General features: G+C 42.3%; 1 pseudogene; it reads left to right on the forward strand.

The window, feature by feature from the left end:
* Positions 1-6,026: 6,026 nt before the first annotated feature.
* On the forward strand, positions 6,027-21,896 carry LOC106565293 (cryptochrome-1-like; annotated as a pseudogene).
* Positions 21,897-21,975: the final 79 nt, after the last annotated feature.

Raw genomic sequence — 21,975 nt, forward strand, 5'->3', positions numbered from 1 at the left:
ACCTTTTAACAGGTCAACATTCACAAAGCCGCAGGGCCATATAGATTACCAGGACGTGTACTCAAAGCATGCGCGGAACAACTGGAAAGTGTCTTCACTGACATTTTTAACCGCTGACTGAGTCTAATACCTACATGTTTCAAGCAGACCACCGTAGCACATCTGCCACACTGATCCTCAACACTCGGGCCCCTCAGGGGTGTGTGCCTAGTCCCCTCATGTACTGCATGTTCACCCACGACTGCGTGGCCAAACATGACTACAACACCATCATGACGACACAACAGTGGTAGGCCTGATCATCGACAACGACGAGACAGCCTATAGGGAAGAGGTCAGAGATCTGGCAGTGTGGTGCCAGGACAACAACCTCTCCCTCAATGTGAGCAAGACAAAGGAGCTGATCATGGACTACAGGAAAAGGCGGGCCGAACAGGTCCCCATTAATTAACATCAACAGGGCTGTAGTGGAGCGGGTCAAGAGTTTCAAGTTCCTTGGTGTCCACATCACCAACAAACTATCATGGTCCAAACACACAAAGACAGTCATGAAGAGGGCATGACAACACCTTTTCCCCCTCAGAAGACTGAAAAGATTTGGGATGGGTCCCCAGATCCTCAAAAAGTTCTACAACTGCACCATCGAGAGCTTCCTGACCGGTTGCATCACCACCTGCTATGGCAAGTGCTCGGCATCTGACCATAAGGCCGTATGGCCCAGTACATCACTGGGGCCAAGCTTCCTATCATCCAGGACCTGTATACTAGGCGGTGTCAGACGAAGGCCCCAAAAAGACTCCAGCCAGTCAAGTCATAGACTGTTCTCTCTGCTACCACACAGCAAGTGAAACCAGAGCGCCAAGTCTAGGACCAAAATACTCCTTAACAGCTTCTACCCCCATAAGACAGCTGAACAATTAATCAAATGGCCACCCGGACTATTTACAATGACACGCCACCCCTCCCTACAAAATAACTTGACTAACCTGTACCATCGCACATTGACTCGGTACTGGTACCCCCTGTATATAGCCTCGTTATTTTTATTGTGTTAATTTTTATTTTACCATTTTTACTTTAGTTTATTTAGTAAATATTTTCTTAACTCTTTCTTGAACTGCATTGTTGGTTAAGGGCTTCTATGTAAGCATTTCACGGTAAGGTCTACACCTGTTGTAATCAGAGCATGTGGCAAATACATTTGATTTGATTTGATATGTGCACCACCATGTCAGAACAGTAAGCTAAGTTATCAGGGGGAAAGGGACCAAATAATTAGGGTGAGGCTCATGGCCTACTAACAGCTTACTACACAACATGCATTTAGGATTACTTTCTTATCTAAAGTATACATATCTCCCTGGCATATTACATCTTTTATGCAGAAGCATACAATACATCTTTGGACTGACCGTTGTGATGTGCTCACTTGAACAGGAAGGTGGCACGGCGGTCCTTCTTGTGGTCAAATCTTGTCATGAAACTTTGTCATCAAAGTCTGGCATTCTCTGGATTTATTGTGCTTTCAAGACAACTGGGAACTGAAATAAACATGGTCAAATCATGATGTCAGTGATCTTCAGGTTCGAGCTCTAGTAAAAGGCCCAAGTTCCCACCTTCGATTTCCGAGTTGGATGACCGTTCAAAACTTATTTTCCCAGTGAGTTCCCAGTTATATTGAACTCACTGAAGTATAAGATTTCCCAGTGCTGAGTTTCCAGTTGTATTGAACACGGCAGAAGTCATACTGGATTGACAGCATGGCCAATGTCTTCAACCTTTTCTGGCCCAATGGTTTTGCATGTGAATGTTTATTCTTTTAAGCTTGGAAAAAATACCCTTAAACCCAGACCTGGACCACACACCCTCTCCACCGAATAGCAGGTAGGGGAAGCAAAATAGTGATTGATTTGCAGCGCTTGCAGCGCTTCCAAACCACTCATTTTTTAATTTGCGATTTCCAATTTGTTGTGTAATGTTTATGTCCAATGTTCATGAGCACCGAAACGTTTTATCTATTATTTCTCTTTATGACAAGGATTTTCTAGTAGATTGTCGACGTGATTCATGATGATGACTGCTTGTCTAGCTTGCTAGCTAAGAATGTGAAGGTATGATGTTGACATGATCAGTCCAATCAAAGCTACGGTAGATATAACGTGATTTGACATCATTTTAACTTTGGCCAATGACCTTGAGCCTTCTTGGATGGGCACTTCTAATGTAAATCTATGGCAGCACCCAAAGGGGTTCCAAAGTTTCAGCTCACCCTGTAGATTTTACATTGACATAGTGTCCCTGTGAGTGACAGAGCACTGAGCCAATCACAGCGCAACTATAGAAGATTGCCAACACCTATGCTCTGTATTTTCCGCTGGCTGCCCCTCCACCACAGAAAGCACTGAGCTAGGCTGAAACACTTGCATTTTGGAGCTGCCTGACTCAAGAAAGCAAAAAAGAGACCCCAGGGCTTTATTAACTCAATATATATATATTTTTTGAATGTTGTTTGCAAACTGATGTGACACATATTAATGCCAAAATAACATGCAAAACAGGCACATACACAATAAATAGGTAAACAATGCATTCGGAAAGTATTCAGACCTGTTGACTTTTTCCACATTTTGGCAGCTTCATTAAATAGTACCCGCAAAATACTAGTCTCAACATCAACAGTGAAGAGGCGACTCCGGGATGCTGGCCTTCTAGGCAGAGTTCCTCTGTCCATTCTCTGTGTTCTTTTGCCCATCTTAATCTTTTATTTTTATTGGCCAGACTGAGATATGGCATATTCTTTGCATCCCGGAGTCGCCTCTTCACTGTTGACGTTGAGACTGGTGTTTTGCTGGTACTATTTAATGAAGCTGCCAGTTGAGGACTTGTGAGGCGTCTGTTTCTCAAACTAGACACTCTAATGTACTTGTCCTCTTGCTCAGTTGTGCACCGGGGCCTCCCACTCCTCTTTCTATTCTGGTTAGTGCCAGTTTGCGCTGTTCTGTGAAGGGAGTAGTACACGAGATCTTCAGTTTCTTGGCAATTTCTCGCATGGAATAACCTTTATTTCTCAGAACAAGAATAGACTGACAAGTTTCAGAAGAAAGTTCTTTGTTTCTGGACATTTTGAGCCTGTAATCAAACCCACAAATGCTGATCAAATCAATCAATCAAATTTATTTTTATATAGCCCTTCGTACATCAGCTGATATCTCAAAGTGCTGTACAGAAACCCAGCCTAAAACCCCAAACAGCAAGCAAAGCATGTGAAAGAAGCACGGTGGCTAGGAAAAACTCCCTAGGAAAAACTCCCTAGAAAGGCCAAAAACCTAGGAAGAAACCTAGAGAGGCACCAGGCTATGAGGGGTGGCCAGTCCTCTTCTGGCTGTGCAGGGTGGATATTATAACAGAACATGGTCAAGATGTTAAAATGTTCATAAATGACCAGCATGGTCAAATAATAATAATCATAGTAGTTGTCGAGGGTGCAACAAGCACGTCCGGTGAACAGGTCAGGGTTCCATAGCCGCAGGCAGAACAGTTGAAACTGGAGCAGCAGCACGGCCAGGTGGACTGGGGACAGCAAGGAGTCATCATACCAGGTAGTCCTGAGGCATGGTCCTAGGGCTCAGGTCCTCCGAGAGAAAGACAGAAAGAGAGAAAGAGAGAATTAGAGAGAGCATATTTAAATTCACACAGGACACCGGATAAGACAAGAGAAATACTCCAGATGTAACAGACTGACCCTAGCCCCCGACACATAAACTACTGCAGCATAAATACTGGAGGCTGAGACAGGAGGGATCAGAAGACACTGTGGCCCCATCCGATGATACCCCGGACAGGGCCAAACAGGCAGGATATAACCCCACCCACTTTGCCAAAGCACAGCCCCCACACCACTAGAGGGATGTCTCCAACCACCAACTTACCGTCCTAAGACAAGGCCGAGTATAGCCCACAACGATCTCCGCCATGGCACGACCCAAGGGGGGGCGCCAACCCAGACAGGAAGACCACGTCAGTGACTCAACCCACTCAAGTGACGCACCCCTCCCATGGACGGCATGGAAGAACACCAGTAAGCCAGTGACTCAGCCCCTGTAAAAGGGTTAGAGGCAGAGAATCCCAGTGGAAAGAGGGGAACCGGCAAGGCAGAGACAGCAAGGGCGGGGCCAGACTATACACTCCTGGGCCAGACTATACTTAATCATAGGACCTACTGAAGAGATAAGTCTTCAGTAAAGACTTAAAGGTTGAGACTGAGTCTGCGTCTCTCACATTGGTAGGCAGACCATTCCATAAAAATGGAGCTCTATAGGAGAAAGCCCTACCTCCAGCCGTTTGCTTAGAAATTCTAGGGACAATTAGGAGGCGTGCGTCTTGTGACCGTAGCGTACGTGTAGGTATGTACGGCAGGACCAAATCGGGAAGATAGGTAGGAGCAAGCCCATGTAATGCTTTGTAGGTTAGCAGTAAAACCTTGAAATCAGCCCTTGCCTTAACAGGAAGCCAGTGTAGGGAGGCTAGCACTGGAGTAATATGATCAAATTTTTGGGTTCTAGTCAGGATTCTAGCAGCCGTATTTAGCACTAACTGAAGTTTGTTTAGTGCTTTATCCGGGTAGCCGGAAAGTAGAGCATTGCAGTAGTCCAGCCTAGAAGTAACAAAAGCATGGATTAATTTTTCTGCGTCATTTTTGGACAGAAAATTTCAGATTTTTGCAATGTTACGTAGATGGAAAAAAGCTGTCCTTGAAACAGTCTTGATATGTTCTTCAAAAGAGAGATCAGGGTCCAGAGTAACGCCGAGGTCCTTCACAGTTTTATTTGAGACGACTGTGCAACCATCCAGATTAATTGTCAGATTCAACAGAAGATCTCTTTGTTTCTTGGGACCTAGAACAAGCATCTCTGTTTTGTCCGAGTTTAAAAGTAGAAAGTTTGCAGCCATCCACTTCTTTATGTCTGAAACACAGGCTTCTAGCGAGGGCAATTTTGGGACTTCACCATGTTTCATTGAAATGTACAGCTGTGTGTCGTCCACATAGCAGTGAAATTTAACATTATGTTTTCGAATGACATCCCCAAGAGGTAAAATATATAGTGAAAACAATAGTGGTCCTAAAACGGAACCTTGATGCTCCAGATACTCAACTAGTCTAAAGAAGGCCAGTTTTATTGCTTCTTTAATCAGGACAACAGTTTTCAGCTGTGCTAACATAATTGCAAAAGGGTTTTCTAATGATAAATTAGCCTTTTAAAATGATAAACCTGGATTAGCTAACACAACGTGCCATTGTAACACAGGAGTGATGGTTGCTGATAATGGGCCTCTGTACGCCTATGTAGATATTCCATAAAGAATCAGTCGTTTCCAGCAACAATAGTCATTTACAACATTAACAATGTCTACACTGTATTTCTGATCAATTTGATGTTATTTTAATGGACAAAAAATGTGCTTTTCTTTCAAAAACAAGGACATTTCTAAGTGACTCCAAACTTTTGAACTGTAGTGTATATATAATTTGTATATATTTTTTTACAAATGTTAGAATTTTTCTTCCACTTTGACATTACAGAGTATTTTGTGTAGGTGGTTGACAAAAAATACATTTTAATCCCACTTTGTAACACAACAAAATGTGGAAAAGGTAAAGGCGTGTGAATACTTTCTGAAATTGTCCACTTTCTGGAGCACTAGTCATTGTCAAGTCCCATCTCTTTGACCTGCCAAAAATGTTCCCTTTATTCTTTTATAATAATACAGCATTTTTTCTTTGCCACTCTAACCTCTAAAGTCTGTTGGTCTCCTACCTTTTTGGGGGCATTTCCTTATCTATTCTGATAAACATGGCTTTTTATTTAACTTGAAAATAAAGTGCTAGTATTGAACTCTTTTCCTCTACCTCCTCTCCTACAGATATCAATCAAGAGCTTGATTGTCGCTGAGCCTACACACACTGTTGTGTGTTTGCATAAGAAGCCAACCAGATCCAACCAGCTAACACCATGAGCCAACACTGAATCATCCACCTGTTCCAGAAAGGCCTGCGTCTCCATGACAACATGTCCCTGGTGGGGGCCCTGGAGTCATCAGCGTGTGTGTACCCCGTGTTCATCCTGGACATGCGCACTGGGGCCGTGCGCTGGAGATTCCCCCTGCAGATCAGTGGGCTAACTTGGGTATCCTGATACAGGGTTTATAGTAGCACATACAGTTACCTAGCCTGGGTACCAGTCTGTTTTGCTAACATTCCACTCCTTGTACTCTGTGTCATATGCCAAAGATGTTTAGCATGACAGGAGCTGCAAGGAGTGGAATGATGGCAAAACAGACTGGTACCCAGGCTAAATATTGTCAGATATTTTAGAAATTATATGGTTACATGGTAATTACACTGTAATAACCTATGAGTTGATTGTTTGGAATTGTCCTTTGCCTGTACTTGTCTTTTTCTGTAAGAAACTCAATATGTTATGAAAGGGACTAGTTGGTCTCTAGAAACGTTAATAGCAACAAGATGCACCAACAGAACTGGAAAATGAGTGGTCGGTCCTCACAGATTGGTTTGAAATCATATTGATGTGTTCTTCTACCTTCCACCGTAGCCTCCAGGCCCAGGGGCCCTACCAGGGGACAGTGATGCGTCTGGTGGCCCACTGGGGCATCACCCAGCTCAGCATGGACACTGAGATAGAGCCCCACTACACCCAGCTGGACCAGCAGCACCGCATCATGGCCAGGGAGCAGGGACTCAACATACATGCCACCGTGGCACACACACTCTATGATGTCAAGAGGTGGGTCACAGTGGGGAGTGTTTGAAAGCAAAGTACTTCAATGCCTGCTTTCCTTCTTGGTTGAGTTTGTGTGCGTGTTTGTGTGTCATCTGTGTGTGTGTGTCTTTGTGTCTCCAACTGTAAACCCTCCTTGCTTGTCTTCTGACCTCTCTCCCTCCCCCCTCTCCATACCTCCCCCTCTCTATCCCTCTCTCCCACCCTCTCCCCCCACTGTAGGATATTGAAGTCCAACGGAAGGGAAACCACCTCTGACATATAAGAAGTAGAGGTCAACTGATTATAATTTTTCGATGCCGATACCGATACCGATTATTGGAGGGCCAAAAACCCCGCTACCGATTAATCGGTCGTTTTTTAAATTTTATTTATTTATTTGTAATAATGACAATTACAACAATACTGAATGAACACTTTTATTTTAACTTAATATAATACATCAATAAAATCAATTTAGCCTCAAATAAATAATGAAACATGTTCAATCTGGTTTAAATAATGCAAAAACAAAGTGTTGGAGAAGAAAGTAAAAGTGCAATATGTGCCATGTAAAAAAGCTAACGTTTAAGTTCAGAACATGAGAACATATGAAAGCTGGTGGTTCCTTTTAACTTGAATCTTCAATATTCCCAGGTAAGAAGTTTTAGGTTGTAGTTATTATAGGAATTATAGGACTATTTCTCTCCATACCATTTGTATTTCATATACCTTTGACTATTGGATGTTCTTATAGGCACTTTAGCATTGCCAGTGTAACAGTATAGCTTCCGTCCCTCTCCTCGCCCCTACCTGGGCTCGAACCAGGAACACATCGACAACAGCAACCCTTGAAGCATCGTTACCCATCGCTCCACAAAAGCCGCGGTCCTTGCAGAGCAAGGGGAACAACTACTTCAAGGTCTCAGAGCGAGTGACGTCACCCATTGAAACGCTATTAGCGCGCACCCCGCTAACTAGCAAGCCATTTCACATAGGTTACACCAGCCTAATCTCAGGAGTTGATAGGCTTGAAGTCATAAACAGCTCAATGCTTGAAGCACAGCAAAGAGCTGCTGGCAAATGCACGAAAGTGCTGTTTGAATGAATGCTTATGAGCCTGCTGCTGCCTACCACCGCTCAGTCAGACTGCTCTATCAAATATCAAATCATAGACTTAATTATAACATAATAACACACAGAAATACGAGCCTTCGTAATATGGTCAAATCCGGAAACTATCATTTCGAAAACAAAACGTTTATTCTTTCAGTGAAATACGTAACCGTTCCGTATTTTATCTAACGGGTGGCATCCATAAGTCTAAATATTCCTGTTACAATGCACAACCTTCAATGTTATGTCATAATTACGTAAAATGCTGGCAAATTAGTTCGCAACGAGCCAGGCGGCCCAAATTGTTGCATATAACCTGACTCTGCGTGTAATGAACGCAAGAGAAGTGACACAATTTCCCTAGTTTAATATTGCCTGCTAACATGGATTTCTTATAACTAAATATGCAGGTTTAAAAAAATATACTTCTATGTATTGATTTTAAGAAAGGCATTGATGTTTATGGTTAGGTACATTCGTGCAACGATTGTGTTTTTTTCGCAAATGCGCTTTTGTTAAAATCATCCCCCGTTCGGCGGAGTTGGCTGTCTTTGTTAGGAAGAAATGGTCTTCACACAGTTCGCAACGAGCCAGGCGGCCCAAACTGCTGCATATACCCTGACTCTGTTGCACAGAACACAAGAGAAGTGACACAATTTCCCTAGTTAAAAGAAATTAATGTTAGCAGGCAATATTAGCTAAATATGCAGGTTTAAAAATATATACTTGTGTATTGATTTTAAGAAAGGCGTTGATGTTTATGGTTAGGTACACATTGGTGCAACGACAGTGCAGCGCGCCCCCTGGCTCCGAGCCTCATGAGTGCTGGGCCATTTAGTGACCAGCCTAAGCCACATTAGGCCCACGAGTTCATTGCGTTTATTTAAATGTTTCCAAGAAGTGAAACGAATAGTCTAATAATTTACACATCAAAGAAAAGTGTCACAGCTCAACGAAATCGTCTTTGGATAGGCTCAATTGCATATACATCTTGACAGCTTTACAAATATAAATATTACTTTATAAATATTAAAGCCACACAATACAGGCTTTCAATCCACACCAAAGCCCATAACTATATTGACAATGTCATGTCCTGACCCTAGTAATATGTAATTTTCTATAGTAGAGTAGGTTAGGGCGTGACAGGGGGTGTTTTGTGTTTTTCTATGTTTTCTATTTCTATGTTTGTGTTCTAGGTTTTCTATTTCTATGTTTTTTGGTAGGGGGGGGTTGATCTCCAATTTGAGGCAGCTGGTCCTCGTTGCCTCTGATTGGAGGTCATATTTAAGTAGGGGTTTTTCTTCCTGGGTTTTTGTGGGTAGTTGGTTTCCGTTTTGGCAAGTGTCCTGACGGCACTGTTGTCGGTCGTTTTGGTGTTTTGTTGAAGTGTATTCATTAAAAAGTAAATATGAGCACTATACACGCTGTGCCTTGGTCTCCTTTAGACGACCCTCGTTACAGACAAATTATGCATAGTCTAACTATAAAACCTGGGAAAGCATCCACACTGGAGGAAAGTTTATCATACTACATTAGGCCTACATCTGTCAATCAACTGATGGCCCAAATCAGCTCATCAACTCAGCCAGGGAAACATAAACAGTAGGCTAGCCTACTATCGTTTTTCACACCTTTCGTTATGTAATAATGGATAGGCTAACGATGGCCTACAGAATGTAGCCTACTGGAAAATAATCAAATAACAAGGGGCCTATTGAAATCATCAATGGCACAAGATTATCTACAACTGATCGTTAAACTGTGCGTGCTAAATTCACCCGCACAACAATTGCAACCATTATTGTTCACCTCATTACCTCTTCCTAAAAGATGTCAGTGTTACCTTAACGTTAGTCCTGCTTGCAACCAAAGTCTTTCAAGATATGTTCATCTTCTGGTTAGTATTGTAATCGGAACAACTTAGTCCCTTTTGAACAGAATAAGGGCGATTTATCTATATGGCAAGTATTCTGTACAATATAAATTAAGTGTTTCCTCGTTTACCACGTCAAATCTACGGTGGCAATTTATCCGACACTGTATGAATAGAAGCTGTTGGTGTAGCTTATTGTTATTAATTTATTTTGTTTCCTATTTATGTTATACAAAAGTTTCTGGTATGGTCCTTTCTTATCAAGTCCGGGGGTTAAATCCATAAATGTGTAAATGAATCAAGTCAATCAGAGGGGACTGAGTTAATTGTGCCAAAAGGGCGTGGGCCGGAATCAAACCCACGCTGACTCTAACCACTAGACCAACCTAGGCCACGATTGAATTTTGATACACTTGACACTTGTATGTCGTAGACTAGATCTGGCTGCATTTCAGATCCATTTGAGCGAGCGTTTGAGTGAGCGAGAGAGACAATTATTTTGATAGCAAGCCCTGATCCCAATGACTCGACTGCCACTGCATGGAGAGAAAGAGAACTGCTCTTTCAGGGACTCGAGACTCGAGGCTCATTTGAATTTCCTGAAGCAGCAGAAAAATTATCCGCGACAAAGAGCAGTCAAGTTAAGATCAAGTTCTGACCTGATTCTTTTGAGAAATATTGTTGTTAGTTTAGTTTAAAAAACAGACCGATTTTTTTCCGTTTAATTGGTATTATAATGAGAATGTACGTCTTTTTAGGCCTTATCAATAGTCTAGTGAATTTAATCTTGTTTATTGAGTACGTTTTGCATATCCATGTCCAGACTACTATTTACAGAAGGCCTATATCAAGTTGAATACTATAGCCTATGTTTAACAATGTATTTCCATATTGAAGCCATGCAATTAGAACAATGTAGACTGCAAACATGTTCAAAAATATTTAGCGAATATGGGTCAGGCTAGTTAACGAACTAGGCTATAACAGACTAACATTCGAATTGGAGTTGATGACAACACAATACATAAAAGAAACACAACTTGAAGCAACTACATATTTAGCCATGGAGCACGTTTTTAAGGATCGGTGTCCCGCTAGCGGGACAACTTCTGGTGAAACTGGAGGGCGCGCAATTCAAATAAATAATAATAAATATTATGGATTTTAAACATTTATGTACATATAAGTGTCTTACATCGGCTGAAAGCTTAAATTCTTGTTAATCTAACTGCACTGTCTGATTTACAGTAGCTATTACAGCGAAAACATGCCATGCGATTGTTTGAGGACAGCGCCCCACATCAAAATATTTTTCCACCGGCACAGGTTTCATACATTCACAAATAACGATTAAATATTCACTTACTTTTTGAAAATTTTCCTCTGATTTGTCATCCCAAGGGTCCCGGCTATAACATGTAGTGTCGTTGTTATATAAAATCCTTCTTTATATTCCAAAAAGTCCATTTAGTTGGCGCCATCGATTTGAGTAATCTACTCATTCAACATGCAGAGAAAGGAATCCGAAAATCTACCCCTAAACTTTGTTTCAACAAGTCAAAATATGTTTCTATTTACTCCTCGGATACCCTAAAATGTAATCAAACTATAATATGTCTTTCGGAAAGAAGTATGTTCAATAGGAAACTGATTTTAGCAGGTGCATAATGTCTTCATGGCGCACGCAAACACAAATTTACAAGACTGTGTCCCACAACTAAAACTGATATTTCTTATTCGTTTTTGAAGTTACAAGCCTGAAACCTTGAACATAGACTGCTGACACCCTGTGGAATGAGGGAGCAATGACCTTACTCTTGCATTTCTAAGCAGATGGTCTCTCAACAAAAAAAATAATTCAGGTTGTTTTTCTTTGGATTTCTCCTACTATATCTATTGTGTTATATTCCCCTTCATTATTTTAACATTTCTACAAACTTCGAAGTGTTTTCTTTCCAATGGTGCCAATTATATGCATATCCTGGTGTCAGGGCCTGAGCTACAGGCAGTTTACTTTAGGCACGTCATTCAGACAGGAAGTGGAGAAAAAAGGGGCCTAGCCCTAAGATGTTTTAATGAAGGGGCTTAGCCTTGACACACCCACAACTAGTTTATTCATCAAAACCCAGCCCTTTCGTGCCATCACCAGCTACTGCGCCCATAATTCCTGTTGTGAAAATAGCTCAAATATTTCTGACACCCCCGCGAACCTATAACGCTACCGCCAGTGCTAAGATTTACGATTGTGTTAGGTTTGTTAAAGTAGAGCACTTAGTGTCATAAATTACACGCTTATGGAGTATATACCTAGATCAAGCCAGATATGTGGGCTCTACAGGTTACCATACATCTCAGGTAGTCAACATGTAAGCACTTGAGATTTTCTGAGCAGGTACTAAGACAGTAGTCTTAGTAAGTGCAGTTTTCAGTTGTCACCATAAAACCTTCTATATGCCCCACTCAGCACCACCAGGAATGGGATAAAGAAGGATAGGGTACACAGACAGTTTGATGCTATTTTCTATTGGTTAGATGCTGCAGAAGGATTCCTTCTGTTCTGATTGTGGTACAAGACCTTCTGGTCCCTTTGGGAGCTTCAGTCAGCAGCACACAGAGAGCCTGCCTAATTTCTCTCCACTGTCCTCTCCTGTGAACGCAATGTGTGCCAGTTAATTAGTCAGCCTCTACTATAATCAACCAATATTTTGATCTAAGTAGGACAATTTAATCCAAAAGACTATTTGCCATAATAGAGAATTAAAACCTCTCTCCCTGTGCTAATTGTATGCTAATTATGGCATTATAAGATAGTGTTGATTGGGCACAGCTTCTGTTGTTATTTCCGTGTGTGTGCGTGTGTGTGTCATTGAGTCACTGAGGGAACAGAGGCCTCTCTCTGCTGCCAGATTGCTTGTGTTGGGTAAACTCGTCCGCCAAGGAAGGAATGGGTGTGTCCATATATTCTAAAGAGATAGTTGACTGAGAAATAACCTGAGATTGACCCTGCCAGTGCCTTTTGTGCGTGTGCTTCAGTGGGAGCACTCTGTTTGTTCCGTTGGTGCTCTAATCTACAATAAATGCCAGCTGTTCAAACTTCAAAGCAGTGATCTCTGTGTTTTGTTTTGTGTGTGCATGTGTGCTATATATTTGAGGCACTGTGACCCAGTCAAACGCAGATTAACTCTGTGTGAGCCAGCCAGGCCATCAAAAGCACAGCAAAACCCTACTCCCTGCTGTTCTGCTGCTGTTTGATGTGATCTGGGACCAGTGTTCTGGGGAGACATACAGGCTTTTCTCCTGTGATGTGAACAGGTGCCACTGTTCTCTGTACAGTATGAAAGTGAATTGGGATTAGAGCTTTGAGACTGGCTCGAAGCCCACTTCAGACCTACTGGCTGTTGTTAGTGGCTGGAAATGAAGCTTTGGAACATGGAGAGGGCTTGAACATGAACATGAAAGGGTTTGTCGTCCAGGGAGAGGGGGAATACACTAGACATTCGTGATAGGCTGGAGGAAAACAAAAATAAATATTGTGACACTGCAGTCGTGTCCTCCAGGCTGTTCTAAAGACAGATGTTTGAAAAAAGGAAAAGGGAGCAGAATAGAAACAGATCCAATAACACTCACGGCTGGCCAACATTATTTGTACTGGGGCAACATTGTATGGATGTTTCCCTTGTATTGTAGGAAGTGTCCTTCCCTGTTGTATTGTGGTAACGTTATAATTATGTTTCCCTTGCAGGACATGCCCTTCCCCGGTAGCTGAGGAGTACAGTGAAGGGGGGTACAGGGTTCGCTCTGTTGAGGATCTGGGCATTGAAGGGCAGTCAGATGTGTTGTGGCCTGGAGGAGAGAGCCATGCCTTGATGAGGCTACAGAGCACAGGAGGTTAGTGGCACCTTAACTGGGGAGAACAGGCTCATGGTAATGGCTGGAGCGGATTTGTTGGAATGGTATCAAATGCATCAAACACATGGTTAGATGCCATTCCATCCTCTCCGTTCCAGTCATTATTATGAGCTGTCCTCCCCTCAGCAGCCTCCACTGCTACAGAGACACATTGAGAGCCAGGTACTTTATAACAGCTACCAATCTATAGTTAAAGGGACAGTGCAACATTTTGGCAATATTGCCATGCATGCTAGCTGTTCCTATAGACTTCCAGTCATTGTGCTAACACTAGTTAGCAATGGCGCCAGAGACTACCTTCAACTTTCTTCAAACTACACACGGAGACATACAAATGGTATCCACTAGTTAATTTGACTCTGGGTAGTAAATGTTGTACTATCCCTTTAATCATGTAAGTCCACTCCGAAGTAGCCTGACACCAGTGGATGCATTATCAATAGATTCATTGGTTTTAGATGTTGATTTTGAAGACCTGAATTAATTTTTTCCATGCAGAAATGTTCTGTCTCTTCTTATTAGTTGTTTTACCAGAGAATCTCTGGCATTTTATTGCGTTCTACACTCTAACTGTCTCATGTTGTCCCTCCCTACAGGGTTTGGTGGCTAACTTCTCCAAGCCACGCACCATCCCCAACTCCCTGCTACCCAGTACCACGGGTCTCAGTCCCTACCTCAGTTTGGGTTGTCTGTCTGTACGGGCATTCTACCACAGGCTCTCTAAGGTCTATGCACAGGTAAGTTGTGTTCACCAGAAGACCCTGATGTTGAAATTATAGTTAGTTGCAAGGAAGTGCAACCATCATATTGTTGATGTTGGGTTTATTGTTCAGTATAACCTTGCTCTCTCTCCTCATCACTCTCCCTCTTTCTCCCTTACCTCCTCCTCTCCTTCTTTCCCTCTCCACCCCTTTCTCTCCCACTCCGTACCTTGCCTACCTCCCTCCTTCCCTCTCTCCCCCCTCCAGTCAAAGAACCACTCCCTGCCTCTCGTCTCTCTGCAGGGCCAAGGTGCTGTGGAGGGAGTTCTTCTACACCGTCATTTCGGCAATGGCCAAATTTACCAAGATGGAGGGCAACTCTATATGCCTGCAGATTGGCTGGTACGACTAGGAAGAGGAGCTACATAAGTGGAGGACGGTATGACCCAATTTTGAAAAATATATTTGTCCCAAAGTGTCAATGTAATTTGAGCACTAGCACCTGTCCTAAGAGCTGACTAAATCGCACTAAACAAAGCACTAACTCAGAGAAATGAACATTCAGACAACATGTGTGACTGTCAATGACGCCTCTGTCCTTGTCCCCGTCTCCCTCCCTCAGGAACAGACAGGCTTAACCTGGATCGACGCCATCATGACTCAGCTGAGGCAGGAGGGCTGGATCCACCAGTTGGCCAGACACGCCGTGGCCTGCTTTCTGACCAGAGGAGACCTGTGGATCAGTGTGGAGGAGGGCATGAAGCTAGGGAGGGAGGCATGAACGTAGGGAGGGAGGGGTGGGAGACGTGGATCAGCTGGGAGGAGGACATCAAGGTATAGATGGGGGAGGGGAAGGATGGGTAGGGAGGAGTGGGGAGACCTGTGGATCAACAGGGAGGAGGGCATCAAGGTACCAAAAACGAGGAAAAGTGGGGCAGCGTGGCTGCTGGCTCTAAAATCGGTCACTTTGCAAGGTGTCTCCAGTTGTTGGTGTGCTCCTCCAGTAGCTGACTGTGCTTCTCCCTGTGCCCTCTGTGTGTCAAGTGTTTGAGGGGCACCTGTTGGATGCAGACTACAGTTTAAATGCAGGGAACTGGATGTGGCTGTCTGCCAGTGCTTTCTTACACCAGTCCACACGTATCTTCTGCCCTGTACTCTTCGGGTGACGCACAGACGGAGAATATCTCAGGTAGGGCTCCTAAACACACACACACACTTTCTCAAACCCCAGATTTATATTTCAGCCTTGTGATTCATGTCTCTCTCTTTGTGTGTCTTCAGGAAGTATTTCCCCTGTAAGTCTATGAGCCCTAGATGGCCCTAGAGGAAGTGTTGCTGCAGGCTTGCTGCATCATTAGTATGATGCTGCTTCTGTACTTTTTTACCATAACTACTGTTAAAGCTACTAGTCCCCTTTTTCAGACTGCTGCTTGTACTGGGAATTTCCATCTTAAAGGACCCATGAGCACCAAGGTGAAATTCATAGGAACATGTCAAATTGGGTTTCAAATGAAAGCTACAGGTCCACATTTTTGAGAAATTAATGAATACATACATTTTTCAACCATTTTCCATCCTAAAAATGAGTTCGTACTGTGATGTCCAATCTTGTGAAACATAGACTTCTATGATTGGTTCAGATTTTGTCTGGTCCGGACCAACAAAACATGCTCTTGTTTGGGGACGGAGCTATGGATATTGCATATTTCTACATTTTTATACCTGTTTGTGATACATTACAATAATGATATTTTGGTATTTGGTATTTTATTAGGATCCCCATTAGCTGTTGCAAAAGAAGCAGCTACTCTTCCCGGGGTCCACACAGAACATGAAACATAATACAGAATGACATAATACAGAACATCAATAGACAAGAACAGTTCAAGGACAGAACTACATAAAAAAATAAAGGCATACGTAGCCTACGTATCAATGCATACAAACAATATGAGATTGAACGAAGTTCCATACAATAACGGCTCCAAATAATACTGTACGCTTTCTTGAATTTGTTCTGGATTTGGGGACTGTGAAAAGACCCCTGGTGGCATGTCTGGTGGGATAAGTGTGTGTGTCAGAGCTGTGTGTAGGTTGACTATGCAAACAATTTGGGATTTTCAACACATTAATGTTTCTTATAAAAAGAAGAAGTGATGCAGTCAGTCTCTCCTCAACCCTTAGCCAAGAGAGACAATTAAGAGTAAATTAAGAGCAAAATGTTCTGGGCCAGTTGCAGCTTAACTAGGTCTTTCCTTGCAGCACTGGACCACATGACTGGACAATAATCAAGATTAGACAAAACTAGAGCCAGCAGAACTTGCTTTTTGGAGTGTGGTGTCAAAAAAGCAGAGCATCTCTTTATTACGGCTAGACCTCTCCCCATCTTTACAACCACTGAATCAATATGTTTTGACCATGACAGTTTACAATCAAAGGTAATGACAAGTAATTTTGTCTCCTCAACTTGTTCAACAGCCACACCATTCATTACCAGATTCAGCTGAGGTCTAGAACTTAAGGAATGATTTGTACCAAATACAATGCTCTTTGTTTCAGAGATGTTCAGGATCAGTTTATTACTGGCCACCCATTTCAAACCAGACTGCAACTATTTGTTAAGGGTTTCCGTGACTTCATTAGCTGTGGTTGCTGATGTGTATATGGTTGAATAATCAGCATACATGGACACACATGCTTTGTTTAATGCCAGTGGCAGCTCATTGGTAAAAATAAAAAAAGAATAGAGGGCCTAGAGAGCTGCCCTGCGGTAGACCACACTTTACATGTTTGACATTAGGGAAGCTTCCATTAAAGAAAACCCTCTGAGTTATATTAGATAGATAGCTCTGAATCCACGATATGGCAGAGGTTGAAAAGCCATAGCACATATGTTTTTTCAACATCAGGTTATGGTCAATAATATCAAACGCAGCACTGAAATCTAACAGTACAGCTCCCACAATCTTCTTCTTCTTAATTTCTTTCAACCAATCATCAGTCATTTGTGTCAGTACAGTACATGTTGAGTGCCCTTCTCTATAATCATGCTGAAAGTCTGTTGTTAATTTGTTTACAGAGAAATATCATTGTATTTGGTCAAACACCATTTTTTCCAACAGTTTGCTAAGAGCTGGCAGCAAGCTTATAGGTCTGCTGTTAGAACCAGTAAAGGCCGCTTTACCAGTCTTGGGTAACGGAATTCCTTTGGCTCCCCTCCAGCCCTAAGGACAAAGACTTTCTTCTAGGCTCGGATTAAAAACATGACAGATAGGAGTGGCTATAGAGTAAGCTACCATCCTCAGTAGCTTTCCATCTAAGTTAAATTATTGACAGATTACACTTATTTTACCACCTCTTCCACACTAACTTTACAAAGTACAAACTTGCACTGATTTTCTTTCACTATTAGTTTTTTTATGCATGTATACAATTGCTCACTGTTCGTTGTTGGCATTTCCTGCCTAAGTTTGCCTACTTTGCCAATAAAATAATAAGTAAAATAATTGCCAACATCAAATGGTTTTGTGATGAATAACCTATCTGATTAAATGAAAGATGTAGTTGAATTTGTCTTTCTGCCCATAATTTCATTTAAAGTACTCCAAAGTTTTTTTTACATCATTCTTTCTGCCATTGATCTTGGCTTCATAATAAAGTGTCTTCTTTTTGTTGAGTTTAGTGACATAATTTCTCAATTTGCAGTAAGTAAGCCAGTCAGATGTGCAGCCAGACTTATTAGCCACTCCTTTTACCCCATCTCTTTCTCTTTCAACCACACAGTTTTTCAATTCATCATCAATCCATGGAGCCTTAACAGTTCTAACAGTCCGTTTCTTAACAGGTGCATGTTGATCAACAACTGGAAGAAGCAATTTCATAAATTCATCAAGTGCAGTGTCTGGATGCTCCTCATCAATCACATCAGACTTGTTGGTCTGATATTTTTAACATCATCCACATAAGGGTCACAGCAAAATCTTTTGTATGATCTCTTATACACAATTTTAGGCCCAGCTGTTGTAACTTTGGCTTTCCTGGATATAGCCACTATATTGTGATCACTCCATCCAATGGGTACGGATACAGCTTTAGAACAAAGTTCTACAGTATTAGTAAAAATGTGATCGATACATGTGGATGATCTTGTTCCTGTAGTGTTTGTAAACACTCTGGTAGGTTGATTAATAACCTGAACCAGATTACAGGCACTGGTTACAGTGAAAAGCTTCCTCTTGAGTGGACAGCTTGATGAAAATCAGTCAATATACAGGTCCCCAAGAAAGTAGACCTCTCTGTTTATATCACATACACTATCAAGCATTTCACACATATTATTTAGATACTGACTGTTAGCACTTGCTGGCCTATAGCAACACCCCAAAAGTGAAGGCTTTAGATGTGCCAAGTGAACCTGCAACCACAACACTTCAATAACACTTGACATAAGATCTTCTCTAAGCATTACAGGGATATGGCTCTGAATATATACAGAAACACATCCCCCCATAAGTCTCTTTTATAGATGTTATACCCTTGTATTGCTACTGATGTATCATCAAAAGTGAGTCTCAGAAATGGCTAATATATGAATGTTATCTGATGTTAGCAAGTTATTGATTTCATTAACCTTATTTCTGAGGCTACATATATTCATACGGGCTATTTTCTGCCCTTTCCTGGGTAGCTTATGAGAGATAGACATAATACTGAAAAGAGCAAACAAAGCAAGAGAAAAAAATATACATTCTGCAGTCCATTAATCAATTTGTGTGTGTGTGTGTGTGTGTGTGTGTGTGTGTGTGTGTGTGTGTGTGTGTGTGTGTGTGTGTGTGTGTGTGTGTGTGCGTGTGCGCTGTGGGGTTGAGGCAATGCGGGGTTGAGGCAATGAACACATAGGCTTGGCTCTCTCATCCCTTCTAGGCTTCTGGGAGGGAGGGTGGACAATGAGTCTGTTGTAGCAGATGTACGCAATGTCCCCACGTGCTCTGGCAGCTTTCATGGCTGGGATCAGTTCTTTCCTCTTCTGGCGCACAGCTTCAGGATAGTCATCGTTGTGGAAGATTAATGTTCCTCTCAAGTTCTTGGCTCTTTCCAGAACAGCTACCTTGTCTTTAAACCTCCAGAACTTGACCACTATCAGCCTGGGGCTATCACCTGGGCCGGTGGTGGGTTTTCCCAGTCCTTTGCGCTCCACCTCAATCTTCATGTGGTCCATCAGGTTACGCTGTTACTCCTCGCAGTTTCAGACAGGGCAGGTCACGGGGAAAATAGAAAACAACAAACAGCAGGGACCTAGACAGCCACAAACCCGGGACAATCCACGGTACCAGCCACAATGGCAAACCGCGTCACGGGCTGCGTTCAAGAAAACCTTGCTAGCTTGATATGTAGCTAGCTAGAAGCTAGGCTAGCTATGACGCCATATAGCTCCTCAGACCTGTCCTTGGTCAGCAGGATCACTGGAAAGAGACAAGCAGTCCCAGCAACTGATGCCAACTACGTTGCGGGATCCAAACTATGAAGCTAGATAGCTACCAAGAACTTTTAAACAACAAACTTTTCAAACAAACAAAACCGAGCTCTTTCTCATTCCGTGTTCAACAGGAAGTGGGACAAAGACACACAGAGCAGAGAGGCACAGTTAAAAACTTCTCAGGACTAGGCCCCTTTTTTCTCAATTTCCGCCTGAATGATGTGCCTAAAGTAAACTGCATGTTTCTCAGGCCCTGAAGCCAGGATATGCATATAATTGGTACCATTGGAAAGAAAACACTTTGAAGTTTGTAGAAATGTTAAAATAATGTAGGAGAATATAACACAATTGATATGGTAGGAGAAAATCCAAAGAAAAACCAACCAGAATGATTTTTTTGTTTTTACTTTCTCTTACAATGGAAAGTATAGGGGCATACTGAATTCTAGCTCCCAGGATGCAATTTATATGGCTTCCACAGGGTGTCAGCAGTCTATATTCAAGGTTTCAGGCTTGTAACTTCCAAAATGAACAAGAAATATCAGTTTTAGTACAGGGACACAGTCTTGGAAATGTGTGTATGTGTGCGCGATGAAGACATTACGCACCTGCTAAAATCGGTTTCCTATTGAACATACTTCTTTCCGTAAGAAATATTATAGTTTGATTACATTTTAGGGTATCTGAGGAGTAATTAGAAATGTATTTTGATTTGTTGAAACAAAGTTTAGGGGTAGATTTTCAGATTCCTTTCTCTGCAAAAATATTTTGATGTGGGGTGCCGTCCTAAACAATCGCATGGCATGCTTTCACTATAATGGCTACTGTAAATTGGACAGTGCAGTTAGATTAACAAGAATTTAAGCTTTCAACCGATATAAGACACTTGTATGTACCGAAATGTTTAATATCCATAATTTTAATGATTATTTATTTGAATTGCGTGTCCTCCAGTTTCACCAGAAGTTGTCCTGCTAGCGGGACGCTTGGCCCTAAGTCCCAGGGCCTTGCCTTACCCGACCGCCCGCCTGCCTGCCATATCCATAATGATGCATTTCTGTGTAGTTCAGATCAGGGACACCAGGATGTCATTCTGTTACCCTAATTCCGTTACCGGGTGTAAATCCACTTCACCTACTGTAGTTCAATAAGCAAAATAGTTTTTTTCTAACTCAATGTGCCATGTCATAGCTGACAGCCCTTTCTTTCTGCAGACATTTGGAATCTTAATTTGGAGCAGATATTTAACAGAGTTTTTGGAAAACGTGGTCGCGTAAAAAACTGAGGGCGATTTTACCTTCATTCTGTTATCAAACGTTGCATCGGCACAGTTCTTCCAGTAAATGTGTTTTTGTGAAATTTTCAGTGTAAATTGTTCAAAGTAGTCATTGTGCATAGAGTTGTATGATTTGTTTAACTTTGAAAACAATGTTTTTTTGTTTAGGATATATCTTAAAGTGAAAAATCGGAGTCAGTTTTATTCCGTTAGTGTGGAATTCCCCTACTACATCCTGACCATCTGATGTGTCTAGATAACGACTACCCCCTGCTCATGGTGAGCCACCAAGAGGCCAGCCAGAGGAACCTGGACCTGATGAGACAAATCTGCAATGAACAAGAGAACACAAGTCACACACACACACACACACACACACACACACACACACACACACACACACACACACACACACACACACACACACACACACACACACACACACTAAACAAGACAACGCAGCCCAACTCAAAAGAGGGAACTCACACTGACTCACTCTCTCTCTGTGCCAGACGTAGCCGATGACCCCATGGAGATACGTCTGAAGAGGGATGGTGTGGTGGCAGACGAGGAACGTGGAGCCAAGAGGTTTAGCTCTGACACCAATGCAATAGGAGGCTATGTGACCGACACACCCCTAACACCCCCCCCTAAAAACAATGGCAATAACCGTAAAAACACGGACCAAGTTGGTAACAAACGAGACCCTTACCCCCAACAATCTGGACCAGGCTTCTGTCATAGTCTCCCGCCCCCTCTCGAATAATTTATCAATGGCCTCCTCTTCCACCTTCAACATCTGATCTGATCTGAAAGCAGTGGCCATCTTTTCCATGCAGAGTAGT

Source organism: Salmo salar, chromosome ssa12 (assembly GCF_905237065.1).
Source record: "Salmo salar chromosome ssa12, Ssal_v3.1, whole genome shotgun sequence".
Lineage (NCBI taxonomy): Eukaryota > Metazoa > Chordata > Actinopteri > Salmoniformes > Salmonidae > Salmo > Salmo salar.